At 45.7% G+C, this 15,274-nt stretch overlaps 1 pseudogene; it reads left to right on the forward strand.

The window, feature by feature from the left end:
* LOC139273616 (zinc finger protein 850-like) overlaps positions 1–15,274 on the forward strand; it is a 170,773-nt pseudogene that overhangs the window by 89,001 nt on the left and 66,498 nt on the right.

A 15,274-nucleotide genomic window follows, 5' to 3' on the forward strand; every position in this document is an offset into this window, starting at 1 on the left:
ACTGGGGAGAAAGGTAAGAGAAAGTGCCATTTACTCAGATACACACCGGTCCTGTAGACAGTACACACAGGTTACAAGGTAAGACAGGAAATGAGACTGGGAGAGACTGACCACCGAGCACAATTATCCAGCATGAGGCCGTGCAATGGGATGTGAAATGAGATCAGTTTCTGTCTCTAAACACACAGTCACAGTGAATCTTGTGTGTGTTTTAGAGTAAAGGGCTTTGATCTAAGAGGTGACTCCAGTTTGAGGCAGAGACCAGCAGATGGACCCGTCTCTGTACATTCGGTGGGACTGAACTCACACCGACACCATCAGATCTCAATGTTCAAATATTTCCCATCTGGTGAGAAAGCCATTGGAAAGATTGAACCGGAAGCATCATAGTCAATTCATTGATCACGATGCACAAACCAATCTGAAATACCAGCACGGCTTATCATCGACAGAATCAATTATTCAATCATGAATATTTGGAATTAACAGAAAATATGTTGATAAGTACTACTCTTGAAGCGTTGATCACTCGAGGTGTGTAGTATTCGAATAAACAAACACAGATATATAGAGTTGCAATTTATTGATTGGCGTTGTACTTGACCCTGAGATGAGCTTCCGAACCCATATTCCCTCAATCACCAAGTACGTTTACTTCCAGCTCCATAACATCGCAGGTCTCTGCCCCTTCCTCAGCTCATCTGCTCAAACCCTCATCCATGTCTCTGTTACCACTACATTGGACTATTCCATTGCTCTCCTGATCGGCCTCACACCTCGCACTCTCCGCAAGCTTAAGCTTATCAAAAACAATCCTTACTCAAGAACACAAATAGCAGCAGGCGTAGGCCATATGGCCCCCCCCCCGTCTGCTCCACCATTCAGTAAGATCTCTATTTGATAGAGAGTTTCAAAGATGCACAACTCTTAAGTGAAGAAATATCTCATCTCAGTCTTAAATGGCCAATCTCTTATCCTAATACTAGGACCCCTAGCTCTAGACTATCCAGCCTGTGTCAATTCTATGTTTCAATGATATCACCTTCCATTCTTCGAAACTCCAGAGAATATAGGCTTATTCGAATCAATCTGTCCTCAGCCCTCTCATCCCAACTTGTACTAATTTCCATTCACCCATCACCCCTGTGCTCACTGAACTACATTGGCTCCTGCTCCATCGATTTCAAAATGCTCATCCTTGCTTTGAAATCCGTCCAGGACCTTGCCCCTCCCAATTGCTGTAACCTCCTCCAGCCCTACAACCCTCAGAGATCTTTGCACTCCTCCAACTCTGGCCTCTTGAGCAGCCCCAATTTTCATCCCTCCAATATTGGTGGCCATACCTTCAGCTGCCGAGACCATAAGCTCTGGAATTCCCTCCTTAAACTTCTCCAGCTTCAAAATGCTCCTTAATACCTACCCTTTTGAACAAGCTTTTAATCCTGTGCTAATATTTCGTTACGTGACTGGGTGTCAAATTCTGTTTGCTAACGGTCCTGTGAAGTGCCTTGGGACATTTTACTACGTTTAAGGTGTGATATAAATGCAATTTGTTGCTGATAACTGAAGATATTTTAAATTGTAATATAACGAAACTACAGGCATGGGAAATTGCAATAGATTGATAACTGCAGAGGAAGAGGATTGTTTTGTATTGCTAACGGCGTGAATTATTTTAACGTGAGGTGGCCCTTGCACATTAGCTACCACACGGGCTTGGAAAAGCAAGGTCTTGGTCCAATGGCAAGGGGATCCAAGACGACTGGACACCAGGCTCTGCTGCATGATTCCTCTGGCACTGACTCTCACTGGGGTACAGTTTCCTCTGGCACTGACTCTCACTGGGGTACAGTTTCCTCTGGCACTGACTCTCACTGGGGTACAGTTCCCTCTGGCACTGACTCTCACTGGGGTACAGTTTCCTCTGGCACTGACTCTCACTGGGGTACAGTTTCCTCTGGCACTGACTCTCACTGGGGTACAGTTTCCTCTGGCACTGACTCTCACTGGGGTACAGTTTCCTCTGGCACTGACTCTCACTGGGGTACAGTTTCCTCTGGCACTGACTCTCACTGGGGTACAGTTTCCTCTGGCACTGACTCTCTCTGGAATACAGTTTCCTCTGGCACTGACTCTCAATGGGATACAGTTTCCTCTGGCACTGACTCTCACTGGGGTACAGTTTCCTCTGGCACTGACTCTCACTGGGATACAGTTTCCTCTGGCACTGACTCTCACTGGGATGCAGTTTCCTCTGACACAGATTACTGTGTATCTAATTCGTACTGTCCCTGCCCTGGGAGTGCTTGATGGGACAGTATAAAGGGAGCTTCGCTCTTTACTGAACCCGTGTTGTACATGTCCTGTGAATGTTTGTTGGGACAGTGTAAAGGGAGCTTTGCTCTATCTAACCCGTGCTCTGCCTGCCCTGTGAGCTTTGATGGGTCGCTGTAGGGGAAGCTTTTCTCTGAATCTAACCTGTATTCTACCTGCTCGAGTTGTATCTGATGAGACAGTGTAGAGAGAGGTTTACTCTGTATCTCATCATCATCATTGGCAGTCCCTTGAAACATAGAAAATAGGTGCAGGAGTAGGCCATTCGGCCCTTTGAGCCTGCACCACCATTCAATATGATCATGGCTGATCATGCAACTTCAGTACCCCATTCCTGCTTTCTCTCCATACCCCTTGATCCCTTTAGCCATAAGGGTCACATCTAACTCCCTTTTGAATATATCTAACGAACTGGCTTCAACAACTTTTTGTGGTGGAGAATTCCACAGGTTCACAATTCACTGAGTGAAGAAGTTTCTCTTCATCTCGGTCCTAAATGGCTTATCCTTCGACTGTGACCCCTGGTTCTGGACTTCTCCAACATCGGGAACATTCTTCTTGCATCTAATCTGTCCAATCCTATTAGAATGTTATATTTTTCTGTGAGATCCCCTCTCATTCTTCTAAATTCCAGTGAATATAAGCCTAGTCGATCCAGTCTTTCTTCATATGTCAGTCCTGCCATCCCGGGAATCAGTCTGGTGAACCTTCGCTGCACTCCCTCAAGAGCAAGAATATCCTTCCTCAGATTAGGATACCAAAACTGTACACAATATTCAAGGTGTTGCCTCACCAAGGCCCTGTACAACTGCAATAAGGCCTCCCTGCTTCTATACTCAAATCCTCTCGCTATGAAGGCCAACATGCCATTTACCTTCTTCACCGCCTGCTGTGCCTGTATGCCAACTTTCAATGACTGATGTACCATGACACCCAGGTCTCGTTGCACCTTCCCTTTTCCTAATCTGTCACCATTCAGATAATATTCTGCCTTCCTGTTTTTGCCACCAAAGTGGATAACCTCACATTTGCCTACATTATACTGCATCTGCCATGCATTTGCCCACTCACCTAACCTGTCCAAGTCACCCTGCAGCCTCTTAACATCCTCCTCACAGCTCACACTGCCACCCAGCTTAGTGTCATCTGCAAACGAGGATGACTTGCTTCCACGCCAAAAAAGGATGAGTTCACAGGTGTTTCAATGAAGGACCTAATATTCCAGGTCCTGAACTACATCCTGAAGGGTGGAAGATGCCTGTGCGTGGCTTTTTTTAAACATATGGTGGCCGTTGCACGACAGCCACCACATGGGAAACTCTGTATCTAATCTGTGCTGTGCCTGCTCTGGCATTGTTTGATGGGATAATATAGAGGGAGTTTTACTCTGTATTTAACCCAAGCTGTACCTGCCCTGGGAGTGTCTGATAGGACAGTGTAGATGGAGGTTTACTCTGTATCTAACCTGTACTGTAACTGCCTTGGGAGTGTTTGACGGGACAGTATAAATTGGGCTTTATGCTGTATCTAATGTGTACTGTACCCGCCTTGGAAGTATTTGATGGGACAGTGTAGAGGGAACTTTACGCTGTATCCAATCTGTGCTATACCAGTCCTGTGAGTGTTTGATGGGACAGTGTAGAGGGAGCTTTACTCTGTATCTAACCCGTGCTGTACCTGCCCTGCGAGTGTTTGAATAGACAGTGTAGAGGGAGCTTTGCTGTATATCTAACCAGTACTGTACCTGCTCTGGGAGTGTTTTTGGGACAGTGAAGAGGGAGCTTTACTCTGCACCTAACCCGTGCTGTACCTGCACTGGGAGTGCTTGATGGGATAATGTAGAGAGAGGTTTACTGTGTATCTAACCTGTGCTAACCTAGCAAGTTGTGAGGAGGACGCAAAGAATCTACAAACGAATATAGATAGGCTAAGTGAGTGGGAAAAGCTTTGGCAGATGGAGTATAATGTGGGAAAATGTGAGGGTATCCATGTTAGTAGAAGTAATAAAAAAGCAAATTATTATTTAAATTGTGAGAGATTACAAAATGCGGTGGTACAGAGGGATCTGGGGGTCCTTGTACATGAAACACAAACATTCAGCATGCAGTTACTGCAATTAATTAGGAAGGCAAATGGAATGTTGGTCTTTATTGCAAGGGGGATGGAGTATAAAAGTAGGGAAGTCCTGCTGCAACTGTACATGGCGTTGGTAAGACCACAACTGGAGTACTGCGTACAGTTTTGGTCTCCTTATTTCAGGAAGGATATACTTGCACTGGAGGCAGTTCAGAGAAGGTTCACGAGGTTGATTGCTGAGATGAAGGGGTTGTCATAATGAGAAAGGTTGAGCAGGTTGGGACTGTACTCATTGGAGTTTAGAAAACGTAGAGGTGATCTTATTGAAACGTATAAGATTGTGAGGGGGCTTGACAGGGTAGATACAGAGAGGATGTTTCCCCACGTGGGGGAATCTAACACTAGGGGGCATAGTTTCAGAATAAGGGGTCGGTCATTTAAAAGGGAAATGAGGAGGGATTTCTTCTCTGAGGGTTGTGAATCTTTGGAATTCGTTACCTTCGAGAGCTGTGGGGGCTGGGTCATTGAATATATTTAAGGTGGGGATAGACAGATTTTTGAAAGATAAGGATTATGGGGAGTGGGCGGGGAAGTGGAGTTAAGGCCTGGATTTGATCAGCCATGATCTTATTGAATGGCGGAGCAGGCTCGAGGGACCAAATGGCCTACTCTGCTCCTATTTCTTATGTTCCATACCTGCCCTTGGAGTATTTGATGGGATAGTGTAGAGGGAGACTTACTCTGTATCTAACCCATGCTGTACCTGCCCTGGGAATGTTTAATTGGACAGTGTAGAGGGAGTATTACTCTGTATCTAACCCATGCTGTACATGCCCCGGGAGTTTTTGACAGGACAGTGTACAGAGAGCTTTATGCTGTATCTAATCAGTACTGTACCTGCCCTGGTAGTGTCTGATGGGACAGTGTAGAGAGAACTTTACTCTCTGCATAACCCGTGCTGTACCTGTCTTGTAAGTGATTGATGGGACACTGCAGAGGGAGCTTTGCTCTGTATCTAACCCATGCTCTACCTACCCTGTGAGCTTTGATGGGTTGGTGTAGGGGGAGCTTTCCTCTGTGTCTAACCCGTACTCTACCTGCCCTAGTTATGTTTGATGGGACAGTGTAGAGGGAGCTTTAGGCTGTATGTAATCCGTGCTGTACCTATCCTGGGAGTGTTTGTTGGGACAATATAGAGGGAGGTTTATTCTATTTAATCCGTGCTGTACCTGCCCTGCAAATATTTGGTGGGACAGTGTAGACAAAGCCTTACTCTGTTTCTGACCTGTGCTGTACCTGCTCTGGGAGTGTTTGATGGGACAGTGTAGAGGGAACTATACTCTGTATCTGACCCATGCTATACATGCCCTGCGAGTGTTTGATGGGACAGTGTAGATCGAGGTTTATTCTGTACCTGACCTGTACTGTCCCTGCCCTGGCAGTGTTTTTGGGACAGTGCAGAGGGAGCTTTAATCGGTACCTAACCCGTGCTGTAGCTGCCCTGAGAGTATTTGATGTGACAGTGTAGAGGCAACTTTACAATGTATCTAATCCATACTGTACCTGTCCTGGGCGTGTTTGATGGGCTAATGTAGACAGAGATTTGCCGTGTACTGAACCTGTGCTAACCTAGGAAGTTGTGAGAAGGACACAAAGAATCTACAAAGGGATATAGATGGGCTAATTGAGTGGGCAAAAAATTGGCAGATGGAGTATAATGTGGGAAAATGTGAGGTTATCCACTTTGGTAGGAAAAATAAAAAAGCAAATTATTATTTAAATGGGGAGAGATTACAAAATGCGGTGGTACAGAGGGATCTGGGGGTCCTTGTACATTAAACACAAAAAGTTAGCATGCAGGTACAGCAAGTAATTAGGAACGCAAATGGAATGTTGTCCTTTTAATGCAAGGGGGCTGGAGTATAAAAGTAAAAAAGTCCTTCTACAACTGTACAGGTCGTTGGTAAGACCACACCTGGAGAACTGCGTGCAGTTTTGGTCTCCGTATTTAAGGAGGGGTATACTTGTACTGGAGGCAGTTCAGAGAGGTTCACGAGGGGTTGATTACTGAGATGAAGGGATTGTCATATGAAGGAAGGTAAAGCAGGTTGGGCCTATACACATTGGAGTTTAGAAGACTTAGAGGTGATCTAATTGAAATGTATAAAATTTTAAGGGGGCTTGACATTGTAGATGCAGAGAGGATGTTTCCCCTCTTGGGGGAATGTAGAACTAGGGGACATAGTTTCAGAATAAGAGGTCACCTGTTTAAAACTGAAAGGAGGAGGAATTTCTTATCTGAGTGTCGTGAATTTTTGGAATTCTCTACCTCAGAGAGCTGTGGAGGCTGGGTCATTGAATGTACTTAAGGCGGGGATAGAGAAATTTTTGAATGATAAGGGAGTCAAGGGTTATGGAGAGCGGGAGGGGAAGTGGAGTTGAGGCCAGGATCAGATCAGCCATGAGCTTATTGAATGGCGGAGCAGGCTCGAGGGGCCAAATGGCCTACTCCTGCTCCTATTTCTTATGTTCTGTATCTATCCTTTAAGGTTTTGATGGGACAGTGGAGAGAGAGATTTGCTCTGTATCTAATCTGCTATACCTGCCCTGGGAGTGTTTGATGGGACAGTGTCGAGGGAGCTTGACTCTCTGCCTAACCCATTGCTGTACCTGCCTTGTGAGTGTTTGATGGGACAGTGTAGTGGGAGCTTTCCGCTATATCTAATCCGCGCTGTACCTGCCCTAGGAATGTTTGATGAGGCAGTTTAGAGGGAGATTTGTTCTGCATCTAACCCGTGCTGTACCTGCCTTGCCATTGTTTGATGGGGAAGTATAGAGGAAGCTTTACCCTCTGCCTAACCCATGCTTTACCTGCCCTTGGCATGTTTGTTGGCCGGTGTAGAGGGATTTTTACTTTGCATCGAACCTGTGCTGTGCCGGCCCTGGGAGTATTTGATAGGACAGTGTAGAGGGAGCTTTACTGTGTATTAAGACCTGAGGTTGCAAGCCATCAGGTCCAAGGGACTTTTCCACCTTTCGTCCCATTATTTTACTGAGCACTTTTTCTTTAGTGATTGCTTTAAGTTTCCCCCTCGCTATAGCCCCTTGATTATCTATTATTGGGGTGTTTTTAGTGTCTTCTACCGTGAAGACTGATACAAAATATTTGTTCCAAGTCTCTGCCATTTCCCTGTTCCCTATTATTAATTCCCCAGTCTCATCCTCTAAAGACCAACATTTACTTTAGCTACCCTATCCTTTTTACATACCTGTAGAAGCTCTTTTTATATTGCTTGCTAGTTTACTCTCATAATCTATCTTCCCTCTCTTTATTATTTCTTAAGTCATCATTTGCTGTTTTTAAAAACATTTGCCAATGCTCTGGCCTCCCACTAACCTTGGTCACTTTGTATGCCATTGTTTTCAATTTGATCCCATCCTTTACTTCCTTCATTAACCACGGATAGTTCCCTTGTCGCTTAAAGTCTTTCCTTCTCACCAAAATATATTTGCTTGTGGCTCGGGTAGTAATCCAGAGATTATTGCCTTTGTGATTCTGCTTTTTAATTTAGACCCTAGCTGCTCAAACTCCTCAGCAGAACTCCTTTCTTGTTCTGCCTATGTCATTGGTACGTGGACCACGACAACTGGATCTTCCCCCTCCTACTCCAATCCCTCTCCAGCCCAGAGGAGATGTCCTTAACCTTGGCACCGCGCAGGCATCACAGCCTTCAGGACTCACGCACTCGGCTGCAGAGAACAGTATCTATCTCTGAAACTATACTGTTTCCTACCACTGCAACATTTCTTTTTACTCCCCCCACTTGAATGGCCTCCTGTACCACGGCGCTGTGGTCAGTTTGCTCATCCTCCCTGCAGTCCCTGCCCTCGTCCAAACAGGGAGCAAAAATCTCGTACCTGTTGGACAATTGCAAGGACTGAGGCTCCTCCATCACTACCTCCTGGGTCCCCACAGCTGCCTCACTCGTAGTCACACCATCCTGTCCCTAACCACGGACCAAATTTGAATTGATGAATCTAAGGGGTGTGACTGCCTCCTGGAACACAAGGTCCAGGTAACTCTCCCCCTCCCTGATGTGTCGCAGTGTCTGCAGCTCGGACTCCAGCTCATCAACATGGAGCCGAAGTTCCTCGAGCAGCCAACACTTACTGCAGATGTGGTCACCGTGGACCTCAATGGGGTCAACCAGCTCCCACCTGCAGCAGCAGTAACACATCGCCTGCCCTGCCATCTCGAATGTATTCAATTAATTAAGTTTTTACATTTTGAAAGTTTAGATTTTTAATCCTAGCTCTTAATTTAAACCAATGCCCAAGAAAAGAGAGAAAAACTGACCAACCAATCACTTGCCTGCTTTTCTGTGATGTCACACTTTGAATCTTTTTACTTCTTCTCCTCCCAGGTCACTTGGTGCTGTTTCGGCTGTCTGCTCGGCTGACTCACGCCCTTTGTAGGCTTACCGCTGCTCCCGCTCTCTCGCCCTTTCCGAAGTCCCGCTGCTCGGCTGACTCATGTCCTTTGTAGGCTTACCGCTGCTCCCGCTCTCGTGCCCTTTCCGAAGGGATGGGCGCAAGTCGGGTTTTCCCCTCATATATTGGTTCTCTCAGCACCTGCTGCAGGCCCAGTCTGGCAGCTATGTCCTTCAGCACTCGGCCAGCTCGGTCAGTAGTGGTGCTACCGAGCCAGTCTTGATGGACATTGAAGTCCCCCACCCAGAGTACATTCTGTGCACCTTGCTACTCTCAGTGCTTCTTCTGAGTGATGTTCAACATGGAGGAGTACTGATTCATCAGCTGAGGGAGGGCGGTAGGTGGTCATCAGCAGGAGGTTTCCTTATCCATGCTTGACCTGAAGCCACGAGACTTCATGGGGTTCGGAGTCAATGTTGAGGACTCCCAGAGCCACACCCTCCCGACTGTATACTACTGTACCGCCACCGGTGGGACAGGACATACCCAGGGATGGTGATGGAGGAGTCTGGGACATTGGCTGAAAGGTATGATTCTGTGAGTATGACGATGTCAGGCTGTTGCTTGACTAGTCTGGGACATCTCTTCCAATTTTGGCACAAATCCCCAGATGTTGGTGAGAAAGACTGGGCTGGGTGGGCCGTTGTCGGGTCCGTAGCCGGTGCGGAGGTCGATGCCGAGTGGTCCGTCCGGTTTTATTCTTATTGTTTTTCGTAGCGGTGGATCAATTGATGAATCGATATGATCTTATTGAATGGTGGAGCAGGCTCGAGGGGCCAAAGGGCCTACTCCTGCTTCTAATTCTTATGTGCTTATACCCTAGCCCAGACCCTGTCTCTATATTAAGAGCAATGGTCCCCACACTGACCCTGGGGACACCACTGTTTACATCCCTCCAGTCTGAAGAACATCCATTAACCACTACTCTCTGTTTTCTGCCCTTTACCCAACTTCCTCTCCACACTGCCCCACTCCCTTTAATACCATGAGCCTTAATTTGATCAACAAGCCTCCTGTCCGGCACCTTATCAAACACCTTTTGACAATCCATCCACTGCATTCACTACATCTATTGCATTTCCTTTCTCACTGCACTGTGTTATTTCCTGCAATAATCCCTGCTGTCTGTCCTGAATGAATCCATTTCATTACCAAATGTTGCGACGTTTACTTCTGTAACCAGAATCCCCCGCGCAGGGGTAAAGTCCTCTATCAATAACACCAGGAGCCCAGACACGGGACCGGGCTGTGCTCTGAGCAGGCGCAGTGCCAGTGGTGGAGGTGGTCTGAGGCGGAAGAGACGTTCCGCAAGTCAGTAGGAGCTTGTGGGCTCAGCGGAGGAATTGGACCCCTGGGTGGGATGGGCAGCTTCATAAACACCTGGTGTAGGCCTCAGGCACCTAATATGAACCGGCAGGACACATGTTTGACCCGCGGTGATGGACCCGACCGCTCGGGGTAACTAGCCGAATTCTTAGACACGATCAGCGTGCCTGCGTGGCCATCTTGGTACAGGAGCAGAGGGCGGGCGGGGCTTTAGGGTCCCAGTGATCTGGAGAGACAATCATTTCCTCATTTATTCTCAGTCTGCACAGACAGGATGTAGAACTGAACCCAACCAGAGAAGAGGGAGTGAGAAAACTGCAGATGGAAGAAAGAAATGATGGAGGTGGTGCGATGAGTTTGGATTTCAGCACAGGGTGGAGGGAGAGTGTGGGACGGGAATTTACAGCTTTGGAGAACAAGAGAGGAAAGAATGTTCCATAAAAAGTAGGATTGTCTGTCCTCAATTTCTATCCTGCACTTCCAGTGCTGACTTTTGTAAACACCTTTTACAGGATATTAGAAAAGGAGGATTTACAGACGGGAAACTAGAACCAATCATATCAAGATCTGACAGAGTCACTCGATTCACTTGAATATCAGCCTTTGAATGTGAAAGGAGAAATGTTTGTCTGTTCTGTCTGTGGGAAAAGATTTAAAACATCAGTGTGACTGGAAAAGCACCGAGACACACACCCGAGTGAGAGTGTTCCAGTGCACTGACTGTGGAAAGAGCTTTGACCAGTTACACAGCCTGAAAAAACATCACACCATTCACAGCGGGGAGAAACCGTACACGTGTTCTGTGTGTGGACGAGGCTTCAACTGATCGTCCAACCTGGAGAGACACATGGACACCCGCACCATGGAGAAACCGTGGAAATGTGGGGACTGTGGGAAGGGATTCAATTGTCCCTCTGCGCTGGAAACTCATCGACGCAGTCACACCGGGGAGAGGCCATTCACCTGCCCCGGGTGTGGGAAGGGATTCACTCGTACATCCAACCTCACTGAACACCAGCGTGTTCACACTGGGGAGAGGCCGTTCACCTGCACTGTGTGTGGGAAGGGATTCACTCGTTCATCCCACCTCACTGAACACCAGCGAGTTCACACTGGGGAGAGGTCGTTCACCTGCACTGTGTGTGGGAAGGGATTCACTTATTCATCCAGCCTGCTGGCACACCAGCGAATTCACACTGGGGAGAGACCGTTCACCTGCTCCGTGTGTGAGAAAGGATTCACTTGTTCATCCAGCCTGGTGAGACACCAGCGTGTTCACACTGGGGAGAGGCCGTTTACCTGTCCCGTATGTGGGAAGAAATTCACTGCATCTTCACACCTCATTAAACACAAGCGAGTTCACACTGGGGAGAGACCGTTCGTCTGTCCCGTATGTGGGAAACGGTTTGCTAAATCATCTCATCATCTGAGTCACCAGCGAGCTCACACAGGAGAGAGGCCGTTCATCTGCTCTGTGTGTGGAAAGGGATTCACTAATTCATTCGAGCTTCATGCTCACCAGCGTATTCATACCGGGGAGAGACCTTTTACCTGTTCTGTGTGTGGGAAGGCATTCACTCGTTCATCCCACCTCACTGAACACCAACTTGTTCACACCAGTAAGAGACCGTTTAAATGTTCTGACTGTGAAAGGAGCTATAAAAGCAGAAATGATCTGATGAAACACCAACGCATTCACACTGGGGAGAGGCCGTTCATCTGCTCCGAGTGTGGGAAGGGCTTCACTCGTTTATCCAACCTTCAGTTACACCAGCGAGTTCACAAGTGACTGCAGGGGTTGGATTCTGCTTTTATTGTTGCCGTTAATCACATCCAGGACTGAACCCTGTTCACTTGGACAGTTGGAGTTTGTTGCTGCTGGTGTAATTAATCCCTCTAACTGGGCTGGAGTTTAATTTTCTGGATATCATAGAATCATAGAATGGTTACAGCACAGAAGGAGGCCTTTCGGACCGTCGAGTCCGTGCCGGCTCTCTGCAAGTCCCACTCCCCACCCTTTCCCCGTGGCCCTGCAAATGTTTTATTTCTGGTACTTATCCAATGCCCTTTTTGAAAGCCACGATTGAATCTGCCTCCACCAGCCTTTCAGGCCGTGCATTCCAGATCCTAACCACTCGCTGCTTAAAACAAAGTTTTTTCTCATGTCGCCTTTGGTTCTTTTGCCAATCACCTTGAATCTGTGTCCTCTGGTTCTCAATCCTTCCGCCAATGGGAATATTTTCTCTCTACTCTGTCCAGACCCCTCATGATTTTCGAGCACCTCTATCAAATTCCTCTCAACCTTCTCTGTTCTAAGAAGAACAACCCCAGCTTCACCAGTCTATCCATGTAACTGAAGTCCCTCATCCCTGGAATCATTCTTGTAAATCTTTTCTGCACCCTCTGTCAAACAACAATCAAATAAATCAGCTTTGTTTCCTACATACAGTGAGTCGATTCCTTGCTTTCTCCAAGAGGAGACTAATTGATGTCCTGTTATCGACTGTTCCTTTTCTCCTTTGTATTTATAAAGTGCCTTTCACGGCCTCTGTTTTAGTGATGTTGGTTGAGGGATAAACGTTAGCCAGGACACCAGAGAGATTTCTTCGAAATAACGTCATGGAATCTTTTATGCCCACTTGAGAGGTCAGATGGTTCTGATTCTCAGAAGATCAAGATGTAGAATCAGTATGGGTGGAGATAAGAAATAATAAGGGAAAGAAGTCACTGGTGGGAGTAGCCTATCAGGACAGCATATAAATCAAGAAATAATGGAGGCTTATAAGAAAGGTACTGCAATAAGCATAGACGATTTAAATCTTTATATTGATTGGATATATCAATATAAAGATTAGGTAGCCTTGAGGAAGAGTTCATAGTGTATTCGGGATGTTTTCTTAGAACAATGCGCTGTGGAACCAACCAGGGAGCAGACTATTTTAGAATTGGTAATGTGTAATGCGACTGGGATTAATTCATGATCTCATAGTAAAGGATCCTCTTGGGAAGAGTGATCATAGTATGGTAGAATTCCAAATTCGGTTTGAGGGTGAGAAACTTGGGTCTCAAAATAGTGCCCTGAAAAATAAAGGCAATTACAAAGGAAGGGTAAGACAGTAGATAAGGAGTGGCAGACATTTAAGGAGCTATTTCATAACTCAGCAAAGGTATATTCCAATGAGAAAGAAAGACTCTAAGAAGGATGAACCATCCATGGCTAACTAAGAAGTAAAGGGTGGTATCAAATTGAAAACAAAGGCATACAATGTTGCGAAGATTAATGAAAGGCCAGAAGATTGGGAACTTTTTAGAAAATAGCAAAGGACAACGAGAAAAAAAAAGTGAATAGATTGAGAGTAAACTAGCAAGAAATATAAAAACAGACAGTAAGAGCTTCTACAGATATATAAAAAGGAAGAGAGTAGCTAAGTTGGTCCCTTAGAAGAGGAGACTGGGGAATTAATAATGGGAAACAAGGAAATGGCAGAGAATTTAAATAAATATTTTGTATCGGTCTTCGCTGTAAAAGACACTGAAAGCATCCCAATAATTGATAATCAAGGGGCTATTGGGAGGGGAGAACTTAAAACAATCACTATTGCTAGGGAAAAAAGGTACTAGGCAAACTAATGGGACTAAAGGTGGACAAGTCCCCTGGTCCTAATAGCCTGCATCCTAGGGTCTTAAAAGAAATGGCTGCAGAGATGGTGGCCACATTGGTTGTAATCTACCAAAAATCCCTGGATTCTGGAGAGGTCCCAGCAGATTGGAAAATAGCAAATGTAATTCCCCTATTTAAGAATGGAGGGAGACAGAAAGCGGGAAACTGTAGACCAGTTAGACTAACATGTCATTGGGAAAATGCTGGAGTCCATTATTTAGAAAATCATAATGCAGTCAAGCAGAGTCAGCATGGTTTTATGAAAGGGAAATCATGTTTGACAAATTTGATGGAGTTCTTTGAGGATGTAATGAACAGGGTGGATAAAGGGGAACCAGTAGATGTCGTGTATTTGGATTTTCAGAAGGCATTCGATAAGGTGCCACATAAAAGATTACTGCACAAGATAAAAGCTCACGGGATTGGGGGTAATATATTAGCATGGATAGAGGATTGGCTAACGAACAGAAAACAGAGAGTAGGGATAAATGGGTAATTTTCAGGCTGGCAAACTGTAACAAGTGGGGTGCCACAGTGATCAGTGCTGGGGCCTCAACTATTTACAATCTATATTAATGACTTGGATGAAGGGACCGATTGAATGTAGCTAAACATGCTGATGATACAAAGATAAGTGGGAAAGCAAGTTGTGAGGAAGACGCAAATAATCTACAAAGGGACATAGATCAGCTCAGTGAGTGGGCAAAAGTTTGGCAGATAGAGTATAATGTGGGAAAATGTGAGGAAAAATAAAAAAGCAAATTATTATTTAAATGGGGAGAGATTAGAAAATGCTGCAATACAGAGGGGTCCTTGTACATGATACACAAAAAGTTAGCATGCAGGTACAGCGTAATTAAGAAGGCAAATGGAATTTTGACCTTTATTGCAAGGGAAATGCAATATAAAAGTAGGGAAGTCCTGCTACAACTACACTGTTGGTGAGACCACACCTGGAGTACTGTGTACAGTTTTGATCATCTTTTTTAAGGAAGGATATACTTGCATTGGGGGCAGTTCAGAGGAGGTTCACGAGGTTGATTCCTGAGATGAAAGGGTTGTCATGAAGAAAGATTGAGCAGGTAGGGCCTATATTCATTGGAGTTTAGAAGAATGAGAGGTGATCTTATTGAAACATATAAGATTCTGAGAGGGCTTGACAGGATAGACGCAGAGAGGATGTTTCCCCCTGTGGAGGAATCTAACACTAGGGGGCATAGTTTCAGAATAAGGGGTCGCTCATTTAAAAGGGAAATCAGGAGCAATTTCTTCTGAATCTTTGGAATTCGCTACCTCAGAGAGCTGTAGAAGCTGGGTCATTAAATATGTTTAAGGTGGAGATAGACAGATTTTTGAACGATAAGGAAGTCGAGGGTTATGAGGAGT

The sequence above is a fragment of the Pristiophorus japonicus genome, chromosome 9 (genome assembly GCF_044704955.1).
Source record: "Pristiophorus japonicus isolate sPriJap1 chromosome 9, sPriJap1.hap1, whole genome shotgun sequence".
Taxonomy (NCBI): Eukaryota; Metazoa; Chordata; class Chondrichthyes; family Pristiophoridae; genus Pristiophorus; species Pristiophorus japonicus.